This window comes from Rhinopithecus roxellana, chromosome 10, assembly GCF_007565055.1.
Source record: "Rhinopithecus roxellana isolate Shanxi Qingling chromosome 10, ASM756505v1, whole genome shotgun sequence".
In the NCBI taxonomy this organism is placed as follows: Eukaryota; Metazoa; Chordata; class Mammalia; order Primates; family Cercopithecidae; genus Rhinopithecus; species Rhinopithecus roxellana.
In genome coordinates this window covers 41,514,221-41,530,506 of record NC_044558.1, presented here as the reverse complement: position 1 = coordinate 41,530,506, position 16,286 = coordinate 41,514,221, and the positions used below count along the sequence as shown (strand labels likewise).

Here is a 16,286-nt window from a genome sequence, read left to right as displayed (position 1 = left end):
GTGTGTTTGGATTTTTAAAAATAAATGGAAAGTTACTATTCCTGAACTAGTTTTATTTGTCCCTAAAAATTTATGAGAAAATCTGACACAATAATAGTTTATAATACAGGAGGATGTTTTCTCAACATTCAAAGAGACTTTTCCTTAAAAAAAAAAAGAAAAGAAAAGAAAAGAAATTTTTTTTTTTTTTAGAAGAGACACTATCCTGACATCTGATTTTTGTTTTTAAAAGAAACAGTATCCTTTAATTTGCAAAGAAGATGTAAAAGTTATTCAATTAAAATGGGTTCAGGTGCACCATATCTAAAAAATTTTAAATTGTGTCAAGCCATATACCCAAGTTTAGAATAACTGGAAATAATTTTCTTTGATGTTTCATTCATAAATCATAATCATTGTCTTTTTTTCTGTATTTTAAAACTATTTCTTGTGTACATTTTTCATAAAGTGGGAAGAGTTGTCTGTTTATGCTTCATTTTCACATGTAATTTTATTTTTTATATTTGTTAACAGCATTTATTCATGTGAAGAGCTGGGGGAGGGTACTATAAGGCTTATGCATGTGACACAAAGGTTATTCTGTAAATTAAAATATTTTTTTCTTTATGTGTTGGTTGGCATATTCAAATTAAATTAAGGCTAAACAAACCCCTCATAGGTAAATACTCTTTATATGATTATTTTCAGTAATCATGGGAAACTTACTGAAAATTCAGTCATGGTAATTGTTAGGATTTAAATTGTTATGGGCAAAGTTAAAGGCTTTATCAAGTGTATGTAATTCTGTGACAGAATAGCAATTTCTTTAACCGTAACAGATATGCAAATGAGGTCCTTAAATGCCTAGAAAATAAGCGTGCTATTTTTATGGAACACAAATAAGCTCTTAACACTATTTACAATTTTAAGGACTTTTTAAGTTAAAAAGCTGGTTTTGATACTTTGCATTTTGAATATGCAGATTGAATATCAAAACTTTGATTTTTGTATAGTTTTCCATGTATTACAAAATTTAATATAAATCTCAAAACATTCTTTTAATATGAGGCAAAAAATATCTTATACTTTTAAAACTAAGCTTATTGAAATTGATATTGTTTTTGAATGTAAAAATTGAATATTGTGTTATGTAAATCTAAACACTAAATTTTAAAGATGTAGCACTTTTTCCCCCTGAGTTAAATACATCTGATCCCATCTTAATGAAAAAAATTCTCAGTATCCATCAGTTGCTTAAGGTGGATTGTGACTGGGTTATTAGTTGAAATGCTTATCTATGTCACTCATTTCCATTATAGAAAGGTACAGGTTCTGTAAGTTCCCTATTTTTTTTTTAGACTTTATAAGTTATCAGCAAGCTTCTAGTTACTAGACATGATAATGAAACTTGAATTCATCTGCAAAATTGCATGTGCCCATCAAGGGGCCTCCAAACCAATTTAAACCCAAAGTTAACTAATTACAATTTCTTACTGGTTTTAGTAAAACTAGCATAGTCAGCCAAGTAAACAAAATCCATTGTTAATCTTAAAGTATTTGAGTTAGCTAACATTACATTCTAGTAATGGGTACACCTAACTATATCATGACTTGAGTTTCATTCCATTCAGACATTAGCTACAAATTCCTAATGTGCAAACTATTGTTGACATTTTTTCTTAATCACTGATGTACCATACCAGAATTTCCATGTTTTGTTTGTACATTAATCAGAATTGAGTTGTAATACTGTATGTGCCTTCATCCAAGCAAAATTTTACATAAGCATTTCTAGTGCAAAAAATTCTGTTATCCTGGATTATTGTACATTTGCTATATCAAACAGTATTTATTGTGGATGTAGACATGAATAAAGGAGTGGGGACTGGGATTAAATATATTCAAGTAAAACTTTTTAATAAAAACAAAAGCTATCTGCAAATTTGATCACCATCATAGTAAGGTCTGTTGACCTTTTTAGAAGTTTTAAAATATGAGTCCTTTTGAGCTTTCATGTAAATCTTAAATGGACTAAATGGATTGAGTGATTTGAAAGCTAAAGTGAATGTCACTAGTAAGGCTGTATACAAAGAAAATACTAATGTAATCTATTAAAGTGATGATGAATGGCTAAAAGGGCAAGTTCTTAATTTTTTAACTGGAAACTTAATGATCTTGGCAAGCTGTTAATGTCTGTCCCATCTTAATTTTTTTTGTGTTTGAACTGTTGGTAATGTTAATTGCATTCTCTCATTTTAAAATGTATTGGTTTTTCTAAAAGTATTCAATATCTAAGTTCAAATAGATAATATTTTAATGAGAAAATACCAATATTGTAAATTTCAGTATGTAAATACATTGTGCTTCATATTCTGTAATTTCTGCCTCTATTCTCAGACCACTCTGAGCAAAATAAAAGTAGTTCAATGCTTTAAGATTGTACATTTCTTACTGAAATAATTTTAGTGTCATAGTTGAGTTACTTAAAAGGTTGCATTCCTCTTGTTACTTCTTTGGAACATCTCTGCTCAGCAAATTTGTGTTAACAATTCAGCTTTTCTTTGTTTACTGAAACCAAATTGTTATTATTTTTTAAAACTCTTTATTCATGCTTTTCCTCTGCCTGTTTTATGAGGTTTTACAATTCTCAAATCTTTATTATCCATGACAATTTTTAAGCATTGCGTATGGGGTCTGGATTAAATAACTTGCCTTTGCTGTCCAATTACATTTTTTTTTTTTTTGAGAGGGAGTCTCACTCTCGTTGCCCAGGCTGGAGTGCAATGGTGCGATCTCAGCTCACCGCAACATCCGCCTCCTAGGTTCAAGCAAATCTCCTGCCTTAGCCTCCCGAGTGGCTAGGATTACAGGCATGTGCCACCATGCCTGGCAGATTTTGTAGTTTTAGTAGAGACAGGGTTTCTCCATGTTGGTCAGGCTGGTCTTGAACTCCCGACCTCAGGTGAATCGCCCACCTCGGCCTCCCAAAGTGGTGGGATTGGTTACAGGCATGAGCCACCATGGCCAGCCTCGTCTGATTATCTTTCTACTACCTTAAATTTGATCTTAGGATCGTAGATTTTGTTATTGCCCAAGATTAGGATGCTTTGCATTGTGTGTTCAGCTTATTAACTTTGTGTTAATTTGAATACAACCAAAAAAAGCCAAAAGAATAAAAAAAAATTCTTACGTGTTGAAGATGTTTCTTTTTCTTCTTAGTGTTGCTTTGAGGCTTATGTGAAAATTAAATTATCTTAGTTACCTGGTGAATGATACTGGTTGTAATAAGATTTTAAAATTGTTTCTGCAGCTCTTAGGTTATGTGAGGTCTGCCTTATAGCTCCCAGCCCTGTTTCCGTATATTTTCTAATATATCCTAACTGCTCTGCTTCCTCTGGATATGTATGCTAGCTTTCATTGCTTTACCTCTGATTTTTCTTGCTTTGAGTATTACAAAACCTGTCTCACTGCACAGCTGAGTTAATTGAAGTTACAAGAGGGAGTAGAAAGTGATCCCTTGAATGGATGTATAGTGTGTTTTGCTCACTGTGGTTTAAGAATATAGTTTTGTTTACAAATGATTAATGTTCCCTGTTGAAAAGAAAATTCAATGCCAGTGTGAGTCATCTTGCTCTCTCACCTTCATCTCAGTGTTAAATTTACTACCATTGTTTTAGTTTGTAAAATAGATTGTTTTGAATAAATTTTGTCTTGAATGAATATTTAGTTAACGTTGTTTAAAGAAACCTAATAACCAAAAAGGGGTAAGGGTGCCATTTATGCTATCTAAATTTTAGGACTTTTTCTTTTGTGGTAGCATGTTTTAACTCTCCATGAATTATAAATAAGAGGTTATTTTGAGATGTTCATTTTGTAAATATTTTGGGAACAACGCTCATTTTTCTTTGAATGTGATTAAGTTTATTTCTACTATTTTACTGGGTTGTAAGAGCAACAATTATGTATGTGTTTTATAGAGTAATAAAATGCTTTAGTTAAAATGAGGTAAGTACTATGTACAGAGGTAGAAAGATGAAAATATGAATGTTTGGGTAGCAAGAACTTGTAAATATCTACAATAACTAGAATTGTTTTTATGTAATATGTTCTAGTCAACACCAGAAGGAATTTTAATTTTAGAGTTAACTCGTGTGTAGATAATTATTTCTCTTGCCCACCTCATTTCCATTCCTCTTATTAAGGAGAAGTTTTCAGATAGAGAAAAGTGAATTTTACTTCATTAATAGTACATCTCTAAAATTATATGAGAATCCTTTTAATTCAGTATATTAATGTGAAAATCTATAAAAGTGCCCTATCAAGTATTTATTTGAATCTTAGAAGATGAATTTTCGATTAATTTAAAATACTAATTCTAGCAAATGTGCGTAAATTTCTAACAGAAACGATTATAATTTGAGTTGTTAATAATGGCTTGATATATTAAAATACAGGTACTTCTCTGTGTGTTGAAATTTTATTTAGTGTTCACTTTAGTTTACAGACTTTATTAAAAAGGTGTAGATTCCATTTATCTTTTAGTTGTTTTAACATCTGTTTACATAGGCCTTTCTTTTATAATTAATAGCAAGTAATTGTGTGGCTTTGACGTTACAGATTTTACCAAATGATACATTGAAAACATGGGCATTGAATGTATTTGTCACTTTTAAGCTGCTTTTTGCTGTCTTTGTTGATGTAGTTGCCTACTTAGACGTTTGAGAGTATAATATGGAATTGGATTATTGGAAATGGGTTGTATTGCCTTCAAAGTCACTTTCGTTTAAGACTGTAAAATTTGTATTTCCAAGTGCCTAAATGTAAAGTGTTTAGAAATAGAAATAAAAACGGCTAGACTATCCCCCATATTTTATGTCTGTATGGTGAAAATTAATTTATTAATAGAAAAGATCTATCTATAAAGTATCAAACAAATGAGTGCATTAGTCCTGGAAAAAGATGTGTGTTGCAATTTTACAAACAGGATTCTCTATATAAAAATAGTATTAATTCTCCACTGGAGTGATAATGATACAAAGATGCAGTGTATGTGATACGTTTTATGGAAGAATGGAATATTTTTGTTTTGCTGTGACTTTAGTTTTTCACTCTTAATGACCTGATCTCTTTTTATCCCTTCCAGCACAACAGAAAATTTAGGGAGATAGCATTCTTTCGCAGTTAAATTTATTAATTTCCCAGTAATTATTATTTAAGATTAGAACATATGCCTTGTCTTTCTTTAATACATAAACCAGTTTTTTAAAAGCATATTGCACATAATAAAAATAAAACATTTGAAAGCTACCATTTTAGATTTTTTTCCCACTAAATAATTTTGCTAAATAGCTTCATCAATATAAGATGAAGATGCAATAAAAGATAACAATAGCAATGGCTGAAGTTATCTGAAAAATATGGGTATATAGAAACTATTATATATAAAATAGGAAGTCCTGGATTGTACCATCTATTTTTTTTCTTTTGCAGTTTTAAAATTTTAAGTTATTAATGCTAGGCAGTGTGAATGCATCTATGTACTGATGTTCTTAAGATACTTACAACCTAGTTGGGGAGGAAAGGACATAAAAAAAAATTTATAGCAGTGGCAGAAATAACTTTTAATTGTAGAGCAGAAAGTATTTTTCAGTTATTTTTATGGCAAAATACCACTAAACTGTGCCCTGTGAACATATTCAAATTGCAAAAAGTTTTTTTGAAAAACCTTCTGCCCTCTTGACTCTTAAATCACTTTATTATTGAAGTGGTTTCTTGTCATTTATACTTTAATTACCTAATGTTTCAATGGTTACTTATATCCAAGTTAATTGAATGTTTCTTGTGAACCTCTACCTGAAGTTTGCATATATATGTATTCTTGAAATTTTAATTTATCAACTTTATTTTTCTAATTTTATGTGAGTTTTAAATGAACTTTATCATTGTAGATTCCCATTTAGCTTGTTTTGGTTAGTTTATACTACATTAGGTATTTCTATATAGGTGGAATAGAGTAAAAGTAAATTAAATGTTTTAAATTTGTATTATGTCTAAAGATTTGTACGTGGATGTCATTAATTTAAATGTCCATACTCTATTTATAAATCTTATTTATAAATTTTGTAATATGGAACACCATTTGATTTATAATACTTGCAGACGTTCCTGTATGCTGTTAAATACATTAATTTGTAAAATAATTTTGAATTTTATATTTAGTTCAGCATTTAATTGTTAAATGAGTTTATAGACTTGATAATGTGGGTGAATGAAAAATATTTACATTAAAATCATCCAAGCATTTTCCATTTATTTTTGTAGCTTGCATATTTTAGAAAATGCCTTATGAATGTTTCCATCATCACAGAAACAGTAGCTGCTATGTTTTCATTACTGCTTCAGTCATTAAATTTATAAGGCAATAATATCTAAGGAGAATGAAATCAGAATGTCTCAGTTTAATCATCAGGTAAATTGGAACATTTCACCACCACAAAGGCAGCTACTGTTTCCGTTAATTCTTACTTTGTGTTAGAATACGTAACAGTGAAGTAGATGCACGACTTGTGTATGTATAGTTAAGCCAGCGTTTTTCTGTGTATTTTGGGGAATAGCAAAATCTACATCACAAATTTTGACACATTACAGCTGAAGGAAGAGGATCACCTTCCAAGAGAAAACAGTCTTCATGGGGGAAAAATGACGCTTGTCCAGCAGTTTGCTTCTTGTGATTGAACTGAACCTGTAAGGATTCATGGATAAAATGAACAGGAATAGATCTGAATAAAGCAAATCTGCATAAATGGTAACCAGTAGCTCTACTTTTATTTTTTATGTTGCTTAACTGTTTTATTTGAAGGAAACCTGTGTGATTTAAAAAGTTATAGCTTTTGCAACTTTATTACTGGTTATATGCATTTGGCCATTATAATGTGCAAGCAATTGGAAAAAAAGTCAAGTAAATGCTTGTTTTTGTAGTAGTTTGTTCTTGTTAAAAATGTTTATATGATAATGTCTGTAAACAGCATCACTTTGATTACAATAGATGTAGTGTTGTAATAAACTGTTTAATGGGGCTGATGTGTAAAGCTGTTCAAGTTATTTGATGTTTACACCTCAGGGAAAGTCTTGTGTTCAGCAATATCTAAAGATAATGTTACTATGACAACATTTTTACTGTCCTTTAAAGCATTGCAATAGCGTTTTTGGATATGCATCAATCTAATCTTGCGTTCAGCGAATTAAACATAGTAATTAAGTGTCTTTTGCCCTTGATTTTGATATTAGAATAGGCGATTACATGGATATTTAATATTTCTATATTCTGCTTTTCTAGCTGTTTTTACCTAGTTAGCTTGTGACTTTGCTTAATGGTATGTAAACTTGTAAAAATTGAAATTTGACGGACATAGCAATCCAGTCAATGTGTAAGGGGTCAAAAAAGCAGAGGTTTTAATACATAAGTAAAAACCCGTACATATTTGATGTGTAATGCAGGTTAATTACAACACAGATGTACTGAAACACTTAATTGTGAACTGCTAACATTGAAGAAATTTTGACAATTCTGATTTGATGCTGCAATTACTTGCTGTTTTTATTGATCTTATGGTTTATTTCTTAAGCCATAAGCAGTGTAAATACAGCCCTGCAGCAGATTAAATGTGAGTAAAGAGAACCTTAGTTTTATTTTCCAATTGGTATAAATTTTTGAAGGATGTGATGTTCATTAACATTCGGTTGTATTCCCCAGTATTTGTAATGGGAAATTACAGATAAACCGTGTCTGCATAGTTTAAGGAATACTATGTGCATTCATGCAGTGTATTGATTCATGCTATAGTTACTTAATCAAAGATTTTTCTCAAACCTGCCTTACATACAGGCCCACTTTAAAAGCACCTGGCTAGCATGTGTTCTTGATTGCAAAATTGGCAGAGGCAGGGTGTGAACTTGATTAGGTGTTTTTATGGGAATGTCATTTGAAATCACTACTTCAGAAATTTGAGTTAAAATTCTTGAGCACGTTAATATATTTTAAAGATCTGATTATCTTTGAGAGATCTTCTGTTGATACACATTGGTTGTTAAAGTATACCCAAATTCTAGGACAATGCTTAAAGTGTTAAAATACCCTAGATACTATGTTATGTGCAACTGTAGAAACCCTCCAGAAATTTCCACTGCTGTTCTTCACTTTCATCTTGTCTGCTACCAAACCGCTTCTGACAAAATTAGCTGTTTTGAATTACCCATATCACTGCCAGTTTTATTTTAAAATATTTTGTGTTTGAAGTATCTGCATGGGATCATTGATATTTATCAGAACTGTTCGCTTTCAGAAATGATTTTTTAAGCGTTTTGTTGAAAATGCAGTTGCTTTTTTAACATTATTTTACAGTTGTATCAAAACTTTCCTGTTTTCTGTATATTGTTTTTGTCATTTCTTGGCTTTTTAATATTTTGACTACAATACCCTAATGCGAAGAAGTATGGACATGTAAATATTACAGGAGAAATTAGTTAATAGTAAGGTTAAAAGGTAAGTAAAATGTCCATGAAAATAAAATTTTCTTTGAACAATTTGAAAATGTAATCACAAAAATCTAACTGCACTTGAAACTGGAAATTTTATACTAATTAAATCCTTTATTTACCTTTTCATTTTTTATCAGTGGAACCTTTTAATTGCTCCTTCTATATCACTCTTCTCCCTGCTTGGCTGATCTCATTACGTGACTTCTGTTGCAGACAGTGTGAGTGGTACTAGATTTGTTTGCTGCTAATCTGTTATTTTAAGTGTTGTCAGAAGGAAATAACTTCTTGGTTTGACCAAGTAATTTTGCAAAGTCCTTCTCTACCTGATAACACATGAATGTACAGCAGTAAAAGTGAAAATTGCAAGCCTTGTTTCATTCTTCATACCCCCTTCAGTTGTTTATGGGTTGATGTTATTTGAAAACTCTTCCGTTTTTTTATGTGTAAAAACAATCCAAAGAGATAAATCCTTGCATAGACACCAAAAACAGTGTCTCAGAGACCTTTTCATTTTTTCCTTAGTTAATAACTGTAGTGGATATGAAAACGAGTTGAATTTTAAAACATAGCATTTATTAATGCTATACAGTCACATTCCTTTCAGCCAGTAGTAAAGTTAAACAGATGAGTGATACGGTATCTGAATGGTACTGCTTCTCAGACAGCACTTTGGATTGAAAGTGCTGCTTTTGGTTAAAGGAACTATGTTGTGGAAAGCATATTCCAGTGTAAATTTGCAGATGTGTATTTTATTTTGTCAATTTTCATAAGATTTGGAGTAAGTTGCGGTGGCTTTTGATCATAGTTTAGCCCGTTTAATGGTCCTTTTTCCTAGAATGTTCTTAAGCAGTTAATGACAATTTGGAATATACAGATAACTTGTAGCTTAAGATACTATTTTCATTTAATTCTCCTGTGGAGAATATTGCTTTATTTTTTACTAGTTCAGGTCAGTTATTAAAATAAACATGGAGGTTTTAATGAATGTTGTATAATATTTTATAGTGAAGGAAAATTGTTGAAAGGGTAAAGACTTTCTCTTTCCCTTATGTATTTAACTGTGCCAATCTAAATACATACTGTTTTATACAATGAGATGCATTACAAGACTTTTCTGTTGGAGTGCTCTCGACATTTTGGTTTTCATACCTGAATGATCACTGCATTTTCTGTATTTTCTACAATGGCTCCAATTTTGTGTTTTAAGCTTCAGCTTAAGAGGAAGTTTATGTTCTAATTCTTGACTGAGAATACAGTATTGAGATTCTCGCTGTTTTACAGATAACTGGTTTTTAAATTTTACTCATTAAGTTCATTTGCATCCCATAGCCCTCTGTAAATGTTTCCCCTAGTTGTATGTATGTAAATGCACGCTTATCCACTGTGTATAGTAGACATTTTTGTGCTAAAATATATTAAGTGGGATTTTTGTAGCAAAGCATTCTATTTTTCTGTTCTTACTGTGTGTGTGTGTGTGTGTGTGTGTGTGTGTGTGTGCGCGCGCGCGCGCGCTTTTTTTTTTAACCTTAACCTTCAGTTTAAACACTGGCGTATTTATTTTTTTTTTTAAGCAACTTGACTCTTAGAAGCCTTAGACTGATTTTTTTCAATAAATATTCAACCAAAAATTATAAATTTATTAAGATGTGGCCTTAAATATGGCATTCCTTGTGTTCGTAATGTGAGATTTTTGATTTAGAGAAATCAAGATTCAGTATTAAAGTTTCATTGTAAGTTGAAATAGAAAATGTATTGAAATGTCTAGGCTTCTGGGAGAAAGTTCTTACACTCTTCTTTCTTGGCATTAGAAAGAAGCAATAGGAATTTTTGTGAATATTCTAAATATTCAGGCAACACTGTTCAGATTGATTTAGGTTTGTCTTAACCAATGTTCTTTTTTTAGAATTTCAGGTTGTTGGCATTCACTGAGTATGCAGCTACTATGGTTTTTGTATGGGACGTATACTTGATTATATACATTTTAATGTCTTTAAAGACTTCCTGCTATGTTAGTTAACATATTGTAATGGGAGTCTTAAATATTAGGTTGAATTTAATTGAAGTCACACACACCTTGACGTGGTAACTGTGCATAGTAAATACTACCAAGAGTTTTATTCATGTGGGAGTATCCTAAAATTCTGCCATGGGTGTAAATGTTTTACAGTAATTTCATAATTGGACAGACCCTTCTGCGTTTAGCAAAAACATTTTATTTTGAAAGTGTGTTCTTTTTGTCGCACTGTTACTGCGTAACACTTCTCAACATTCTGTAATTTAAATTATTTTAAAATACTATGGTGAATTCATGTTTATTTTTTTACTTTGAAAATTGTACTCAGGTGGTATTTAATGGGAAAGGATCCTTTGGGTATAAATCATAATGTATTTTAAGGAATGCATCTATAATATTGATAACTTTAGCCTTAATAAAAAGGTCTATTATTCCTTCCTCTGCATCCCATGGTATATTAGCAAAGTAGTTTACAGCCCTGTACAGCCTTACAAAGTTGTTTTACAATTTTTAATGGAAAGCCCTTAACAAAATTGTATCATATTACCAATATCCGTGAATTACTGATCACAGTTTGTAAATAATTTGTTTAATATCAGAAGGCCAAAGAAAGTCTTAAAATTTTAGCTATTGACTCTATGGTGACTTCACAATAAGATTTCTGTGCAAAAAGGTAAGGTGATAATTGATCAAATAGACTTTTTTTTTTTTTTTTTTTTTTTTTTGCTGTCCATGAGAATTAGACTTCATATTAGCTTCCATTAAAAAGTTCATTCCATTTTATTAAAATGTTTGTAATTGCAATTTTGTGTTTAATGTTTACTTTGTCTTTCCTTTCTTTAGCATTTAGGTGACTTTTCGGCAGTTTGATATATGGCCATTGTCGGCCTTAAACTGCACTGGTAACAAGCATGGTGTTATCTTGTATTGAAAATAAAATCAACTTTTGATAAGACTTTGCAGTTTGTCCTTTTTGTTTGATTTGTGATTTGGTAACCATTGTGTATGGTTTAAATAGTTAGTATTTATTGGCAGTATGCAGTATAACATAAATTGGACTGTTGTCTATATTTTGTCTGTAAGTCAGCCCCCTAGATAGTGGTTGTTTTCTTGTGTATTGACATTTTGGTGCTCTTGAAAGCAACTGATAATTGGGCTAAAATTAGGATTAAGAGGCCTGACAGATTTCCAGGCTGTTATATTGTTTTTAAATCAAAGATTCAGAAAGCATTTGTCTAGTTTTAGAGGATCATTAACCTCACTAGACTTTAATCAAGTAAAAATGTTTGCAGCAAAAATATTTTACTAGTTAGCTTGGAAACATGGTGTACTTTTGAAACAGTAACAGACTTGTGATTTCAATAGATATTTCTGTTTCAGGTGTTAATATCAGGTCTCAGATTTCAACCTGCAAGCTTCAGAGTAGTATGTTAAAGGTAATATAAACAAGTTAATATGAACATGAGAAATAATATTACCATCACTGGGACCCCTTTCCATGCCTCCACTAAAATTATGGTTCAGGTTTTTGTTAGATTTCGTATTACTGTTTGTTACATCTTTCCATTGATCAATCCCCATTTGTATTGAATTAGTTGAGACTCTCCGTCCCTGCCCTGTGAGGGCATTTAACTTTAAGAGAAGATCATTAGGAATATTTTTTGGCCAGATGCCACACTACGTAAGACTCAGTTCAAGACCTGATTTGGTGAAAGAGAGAAGCTTTTTTTTACAAAAGATTTGTGGACAGATTTTTCCCAGTCTTCCTAGTTTTGTTTCAGAGCCATTACCATGAAACAATAATTATTAGAAGTGATTTCCAATGCTGTTCTTGGTCGTTCATAGTTCATTAACAGTTCTTGGATTTTCTTATGGTACATCAGTTCTGATAAGCTATTGTCAGTTTCAGATAAATGATATATACTTTACCTGTCAAAAATCTATATTCATTTTATAGAAAAACTTTTTAAAAATTTACTGCTTTAATGTAATACTGAGATCTGTAGGGAAAAAAAATGACTTTACTTGGTGAATGGGAAAGGGAAGTACCTTTTAGGCACAGACTTGCAAAAAGGGCTTTTGGCAAGAGGAGCATTCTAGTAGGAACTGAAAGAATGCCAGTTTGACTGAAGCAGGGAGTGAGGAACATAGCCTTATGTGTGGAGCTCAAGCAGTTGGCAAGGCTAGGCTCTCCAGAGCTTGTAGGTCATATTAAAGATTGTCCTAAGAGTCATGTGGAATCACTGAATTGTGTGAAGTGTCACAATCAGCATTTCAAAAAGCTTCCTGGCTGCAGATTAAATTGGTAAAAGAACAGATAAAAGAGAAACACCCCTTCCTGTCAGGAGAGAAGATAAGGGTAGATAAAAATAGAAGTTTGTGGGCTGTAGGTGCGTGGTAGAAATTTTAAGATGTCATATTTAGTGACTTATGTTTTCTTTGAAATAGAAATTGAGGGCATTGTGGTGTGGGCATGGCTTAGTTTAGAAGTAACGGTGTTGATCTGTGAGATTGTCAGGATTTGCTATCTAAGATTCAGCGCCCATTTTTATGGTGGCAATCCACCTAGTAACACATTCATCCCCTGGGAGAGGGTAGATGGATCAAGCTATGGGACGGAGACAGCAGTAACTTTCTTCCTCAGTTTTCAGTTTAACGGTTGTCAACCCAGCTGAAGAACACAATCACTGCTGCTGTCCTGTTGTTTTTAAGGGATTGCCATTAACACTGTTTTTTGAGACAGTCTTGCTGTCTCACCCAAGCTGGAATGCAGTGGCGTGATCTTGGCTCACTGCAACCTCTGCCTCCCAGGTTCAAGTGATTCTCGAGCCTCAGCATCCCGAGCAGCTGAGACTATAGGTGTGAGCCATCACACCTGGCCAATTTTTTTTGTAGTTTTAGTAGAGATGGCTTTTCATCATGTTGGCCAAGCTGGTCTTGAATTCCTGGGCTCAAGTGATCCGTCTGCCTTTACCTCCCAAAGTGCTGGGATTACAGGCGTGAGCCACTATGCCTGGTCACCCATCAATGTTTTTAAAAAATTGTGTTTGTACCTATTGCTTCATTAGTTTCTTAATTATCCTATAAGACAGTATTCTTTTTTTGTTTTTCTTTTTTTGAGACAAGATCTTGCTGTCACTCAGGCTGCAGCGCAGTGGTGTGATCATGGCCCACTGCAGCCTTCCCCACACTCCAGCAGTCCTCCTACCTCTGCCTCCTGAGTAGCTGGGATCACAGGTGCATGCCACCATGCCTGGCTTTTTTTATAGTTTCGGTAGGCATGGGGTTTTGCCCTGTTGCCCACGGTGGTCTCAAACTATCTCAAGCTATCTTCCTGCCTTGGCCTCCCAAAGTGTTGGGATTATAGGCGTGAGTCACCACACCTGGCCAGTGTTCTAGTCTTAAAAGGGAGGCGGTGGGCTCTGAAAGGTTATGACTAGCAGAGTATAGTGAGTAGAAGTTAGAATGATTTTCAATTATTTACTGAACGTCATGATACTAAGCTGCCACCACCATAAGATTCTAAGCTTTACTGATACCCAAACCATTTAGGAACACATGACTTTAAAATGTTCATTTGCACAAATGTTGAGTACCTACTCTACAAGATACAGTGTTAGATACTTTTGTGTAAGATAGGCCATAGCATTTTAGTGTGGTATCTTGTAGTCTCCTGTAAATACTTCTACAGGTTCTACCTACACAATTACTATGGCTGTCATATTAGATATGAGGTAGGTGGGTATAACGTGTGGGAAATGTTGGCACTGATCTAGAAATTGGACCCCTCCCCAGTACAGTATAGGAACCAGCCCTGTGTACCACTTTAGCTCTTTATTCCCCCTGAAATAGATTAATCGTTTTTACATCATGACCTCTTCAACTTTCCTCAAGTGAGGGGAAAAAATTAGCTTAACACAAAATGCAAGAATCTTCCTAGGCATCTAACCTAAGAATACAGTCAAAAGTGATTTGCAGAATGTGAAAGCTGGAGCTAATAAGTTATTAAAGGGTTTTAGTGATGGCTGCCTCTTCACAATGGTGTATCTTAGATTATCTATCGTAAACACTTTTCTGATGAAGTCATTTTTATACAACTCAGAAATTGATCCAAGGATACTGGCAGCCCATTCTACTCCAAGTATGTAAACTTGAGCCTTTTATATTTCACATTGTAAACACATGCTATGTATGTCTGTGCACAGTGAGAGACTGCCTACCTATAAACTTCTATAGCAGTCCATTTTATGTTTTCCTTGACTTACTACATCTATGAATGAACACTGAAAGACGAATGGCCCAACTTCTCATCTCTATTACGCGTACCTGGGCAGTAAGTTGTCTAGAGTAATTTATCTTCTAACAGTTGTTTGTTCTGCTTACACACACGTGGACAGAATGTGCCCTCTAATTATTAGATTTGGCCAAGACTAGTTATTTGATCGGTTAATAGAAAAGGTTAAAAGCAGGGAGTCCAATTTATATTCTTTTTAGTTTCCTTTGCTGTTTCCCCTAACCTTTTAATTTGGAGGGCACTTCCAGGGGACTTGTCTCTACACTTGCTTTTCTTATCCAGTCTCATGGCTGTAGGATTTATATGCTGTCAGTTTCCAAATTTATATTTCCAATTCAGATGGGCTAGTATTTCAGCCCCTCCTCTCCCCTACCACCTACCTGCTCAACCCACAGTCTTACCCAACAACGAATATAAATACAACCATTTCATTTGTGTAGACCCAAAACATCACTCTTGACTCCTCACACCCTACATCTACAGGGAAATACTTTGTACCACCAGAAGATACCTGGGACCTCTTACTAATGCTGGGGTTGCTCTCTGTCTTTGCCTCTGCACAGTGTGTTGTCAGTATAGCTTTCAATCTATATTGTTTCTTAAAAATCCTGCAGTGGCTCGCCATTTATTTAAGAGACAAGATTTCTGTCACCCAGGTTGGAGTGCAATGGTGTGACCGTAGCTCACAGCAACCTTGAACTCCTGGGTTCAAACGATCCTCACACCTCAACCTCCCAAGCACTAGGATTACAGGTTTGAGCCATCTTACCCAGCCCGCTCTTCATTTCAGAGTAAAGCTGCATTCCTGACAGAAGTTCATGATTTGCTCTCCCTTCCTCCCACCTTTTTTTTTTTTTTTTTTTTTTTTTTTTTCTGAGATAGAGTCTCTTACCTTGGTTGAAGTGTAGTAGCATGATCTCAGGCTCACTGCAACCTCCATCTTATCACAAGCAATTCTCCCACCCCAGCCTCCTGAGTAGCTGGAGGTGCGCACCACCATGCCTGGCTAATTTTTGTCTGTTTCGTAGAGATGGGCTTTTTGCCATCTTGCCAAGGCTGGACTCAAAACTCCTGAACTCAGGCTCCTCCTGCTTCAGCCCCCCAAAGTGGTGGGATTACTGGCATGAGCTGCCGCACCAATTTGGCTCCTCTTACCTCTGACCAGATCTGCCAGTACCTTTCCCCATGCTCACTCCATTCTAGCCACTCTGGCCTTTGTTTTTCAAACAGGCTAGGTATCATCTTGCGTCTGAGCCTTTGTGTGGGCCATTTCCCCTGACCGGAATGCTGGAGATAGCTGCCTGAGAAGAATCTCAGTGAGGTTTGTTTTTACCATTCTATTGAATGGAAACTGCTACCTCCCTTGACTCTGTTTTATTCTTTACTCTTCAGAAGCATTTACGACCTAACTATATATTTTGCTTATTCATTCAAATATAAAGTCCCATGAAAGCAAGGATC

General features: G+C 33.7%; 1 protein-coding gene across 4 annotated transcripts in view; it reads left to right on the top strand.

The window, feature by feature from the left end:
* CPSF6 (cleavage and polyadenylation specific factor 6) overlaps positions 1–11,484 on the top strand; it is a 34,439-nt gene extending 22,955 nt beyond the window's left edge. For 3 of the 4 annotated variants that reach the window (XM_030938805.1, XM_010358743.2, XM_010358742.2), the window contains one exon: positions 6,628–11,484. The gene's annotated coding sequence lies outside the window, so the exon portion shown is untranslated. The remainder of the gene's footprint in view (positions 1–6,627) is intronic. The other variant, XM_010358745.2, reaches the window with a different exon arrangement.
* Positions 11,485–16,286: the final 4,802 nt, after the last annotated feature.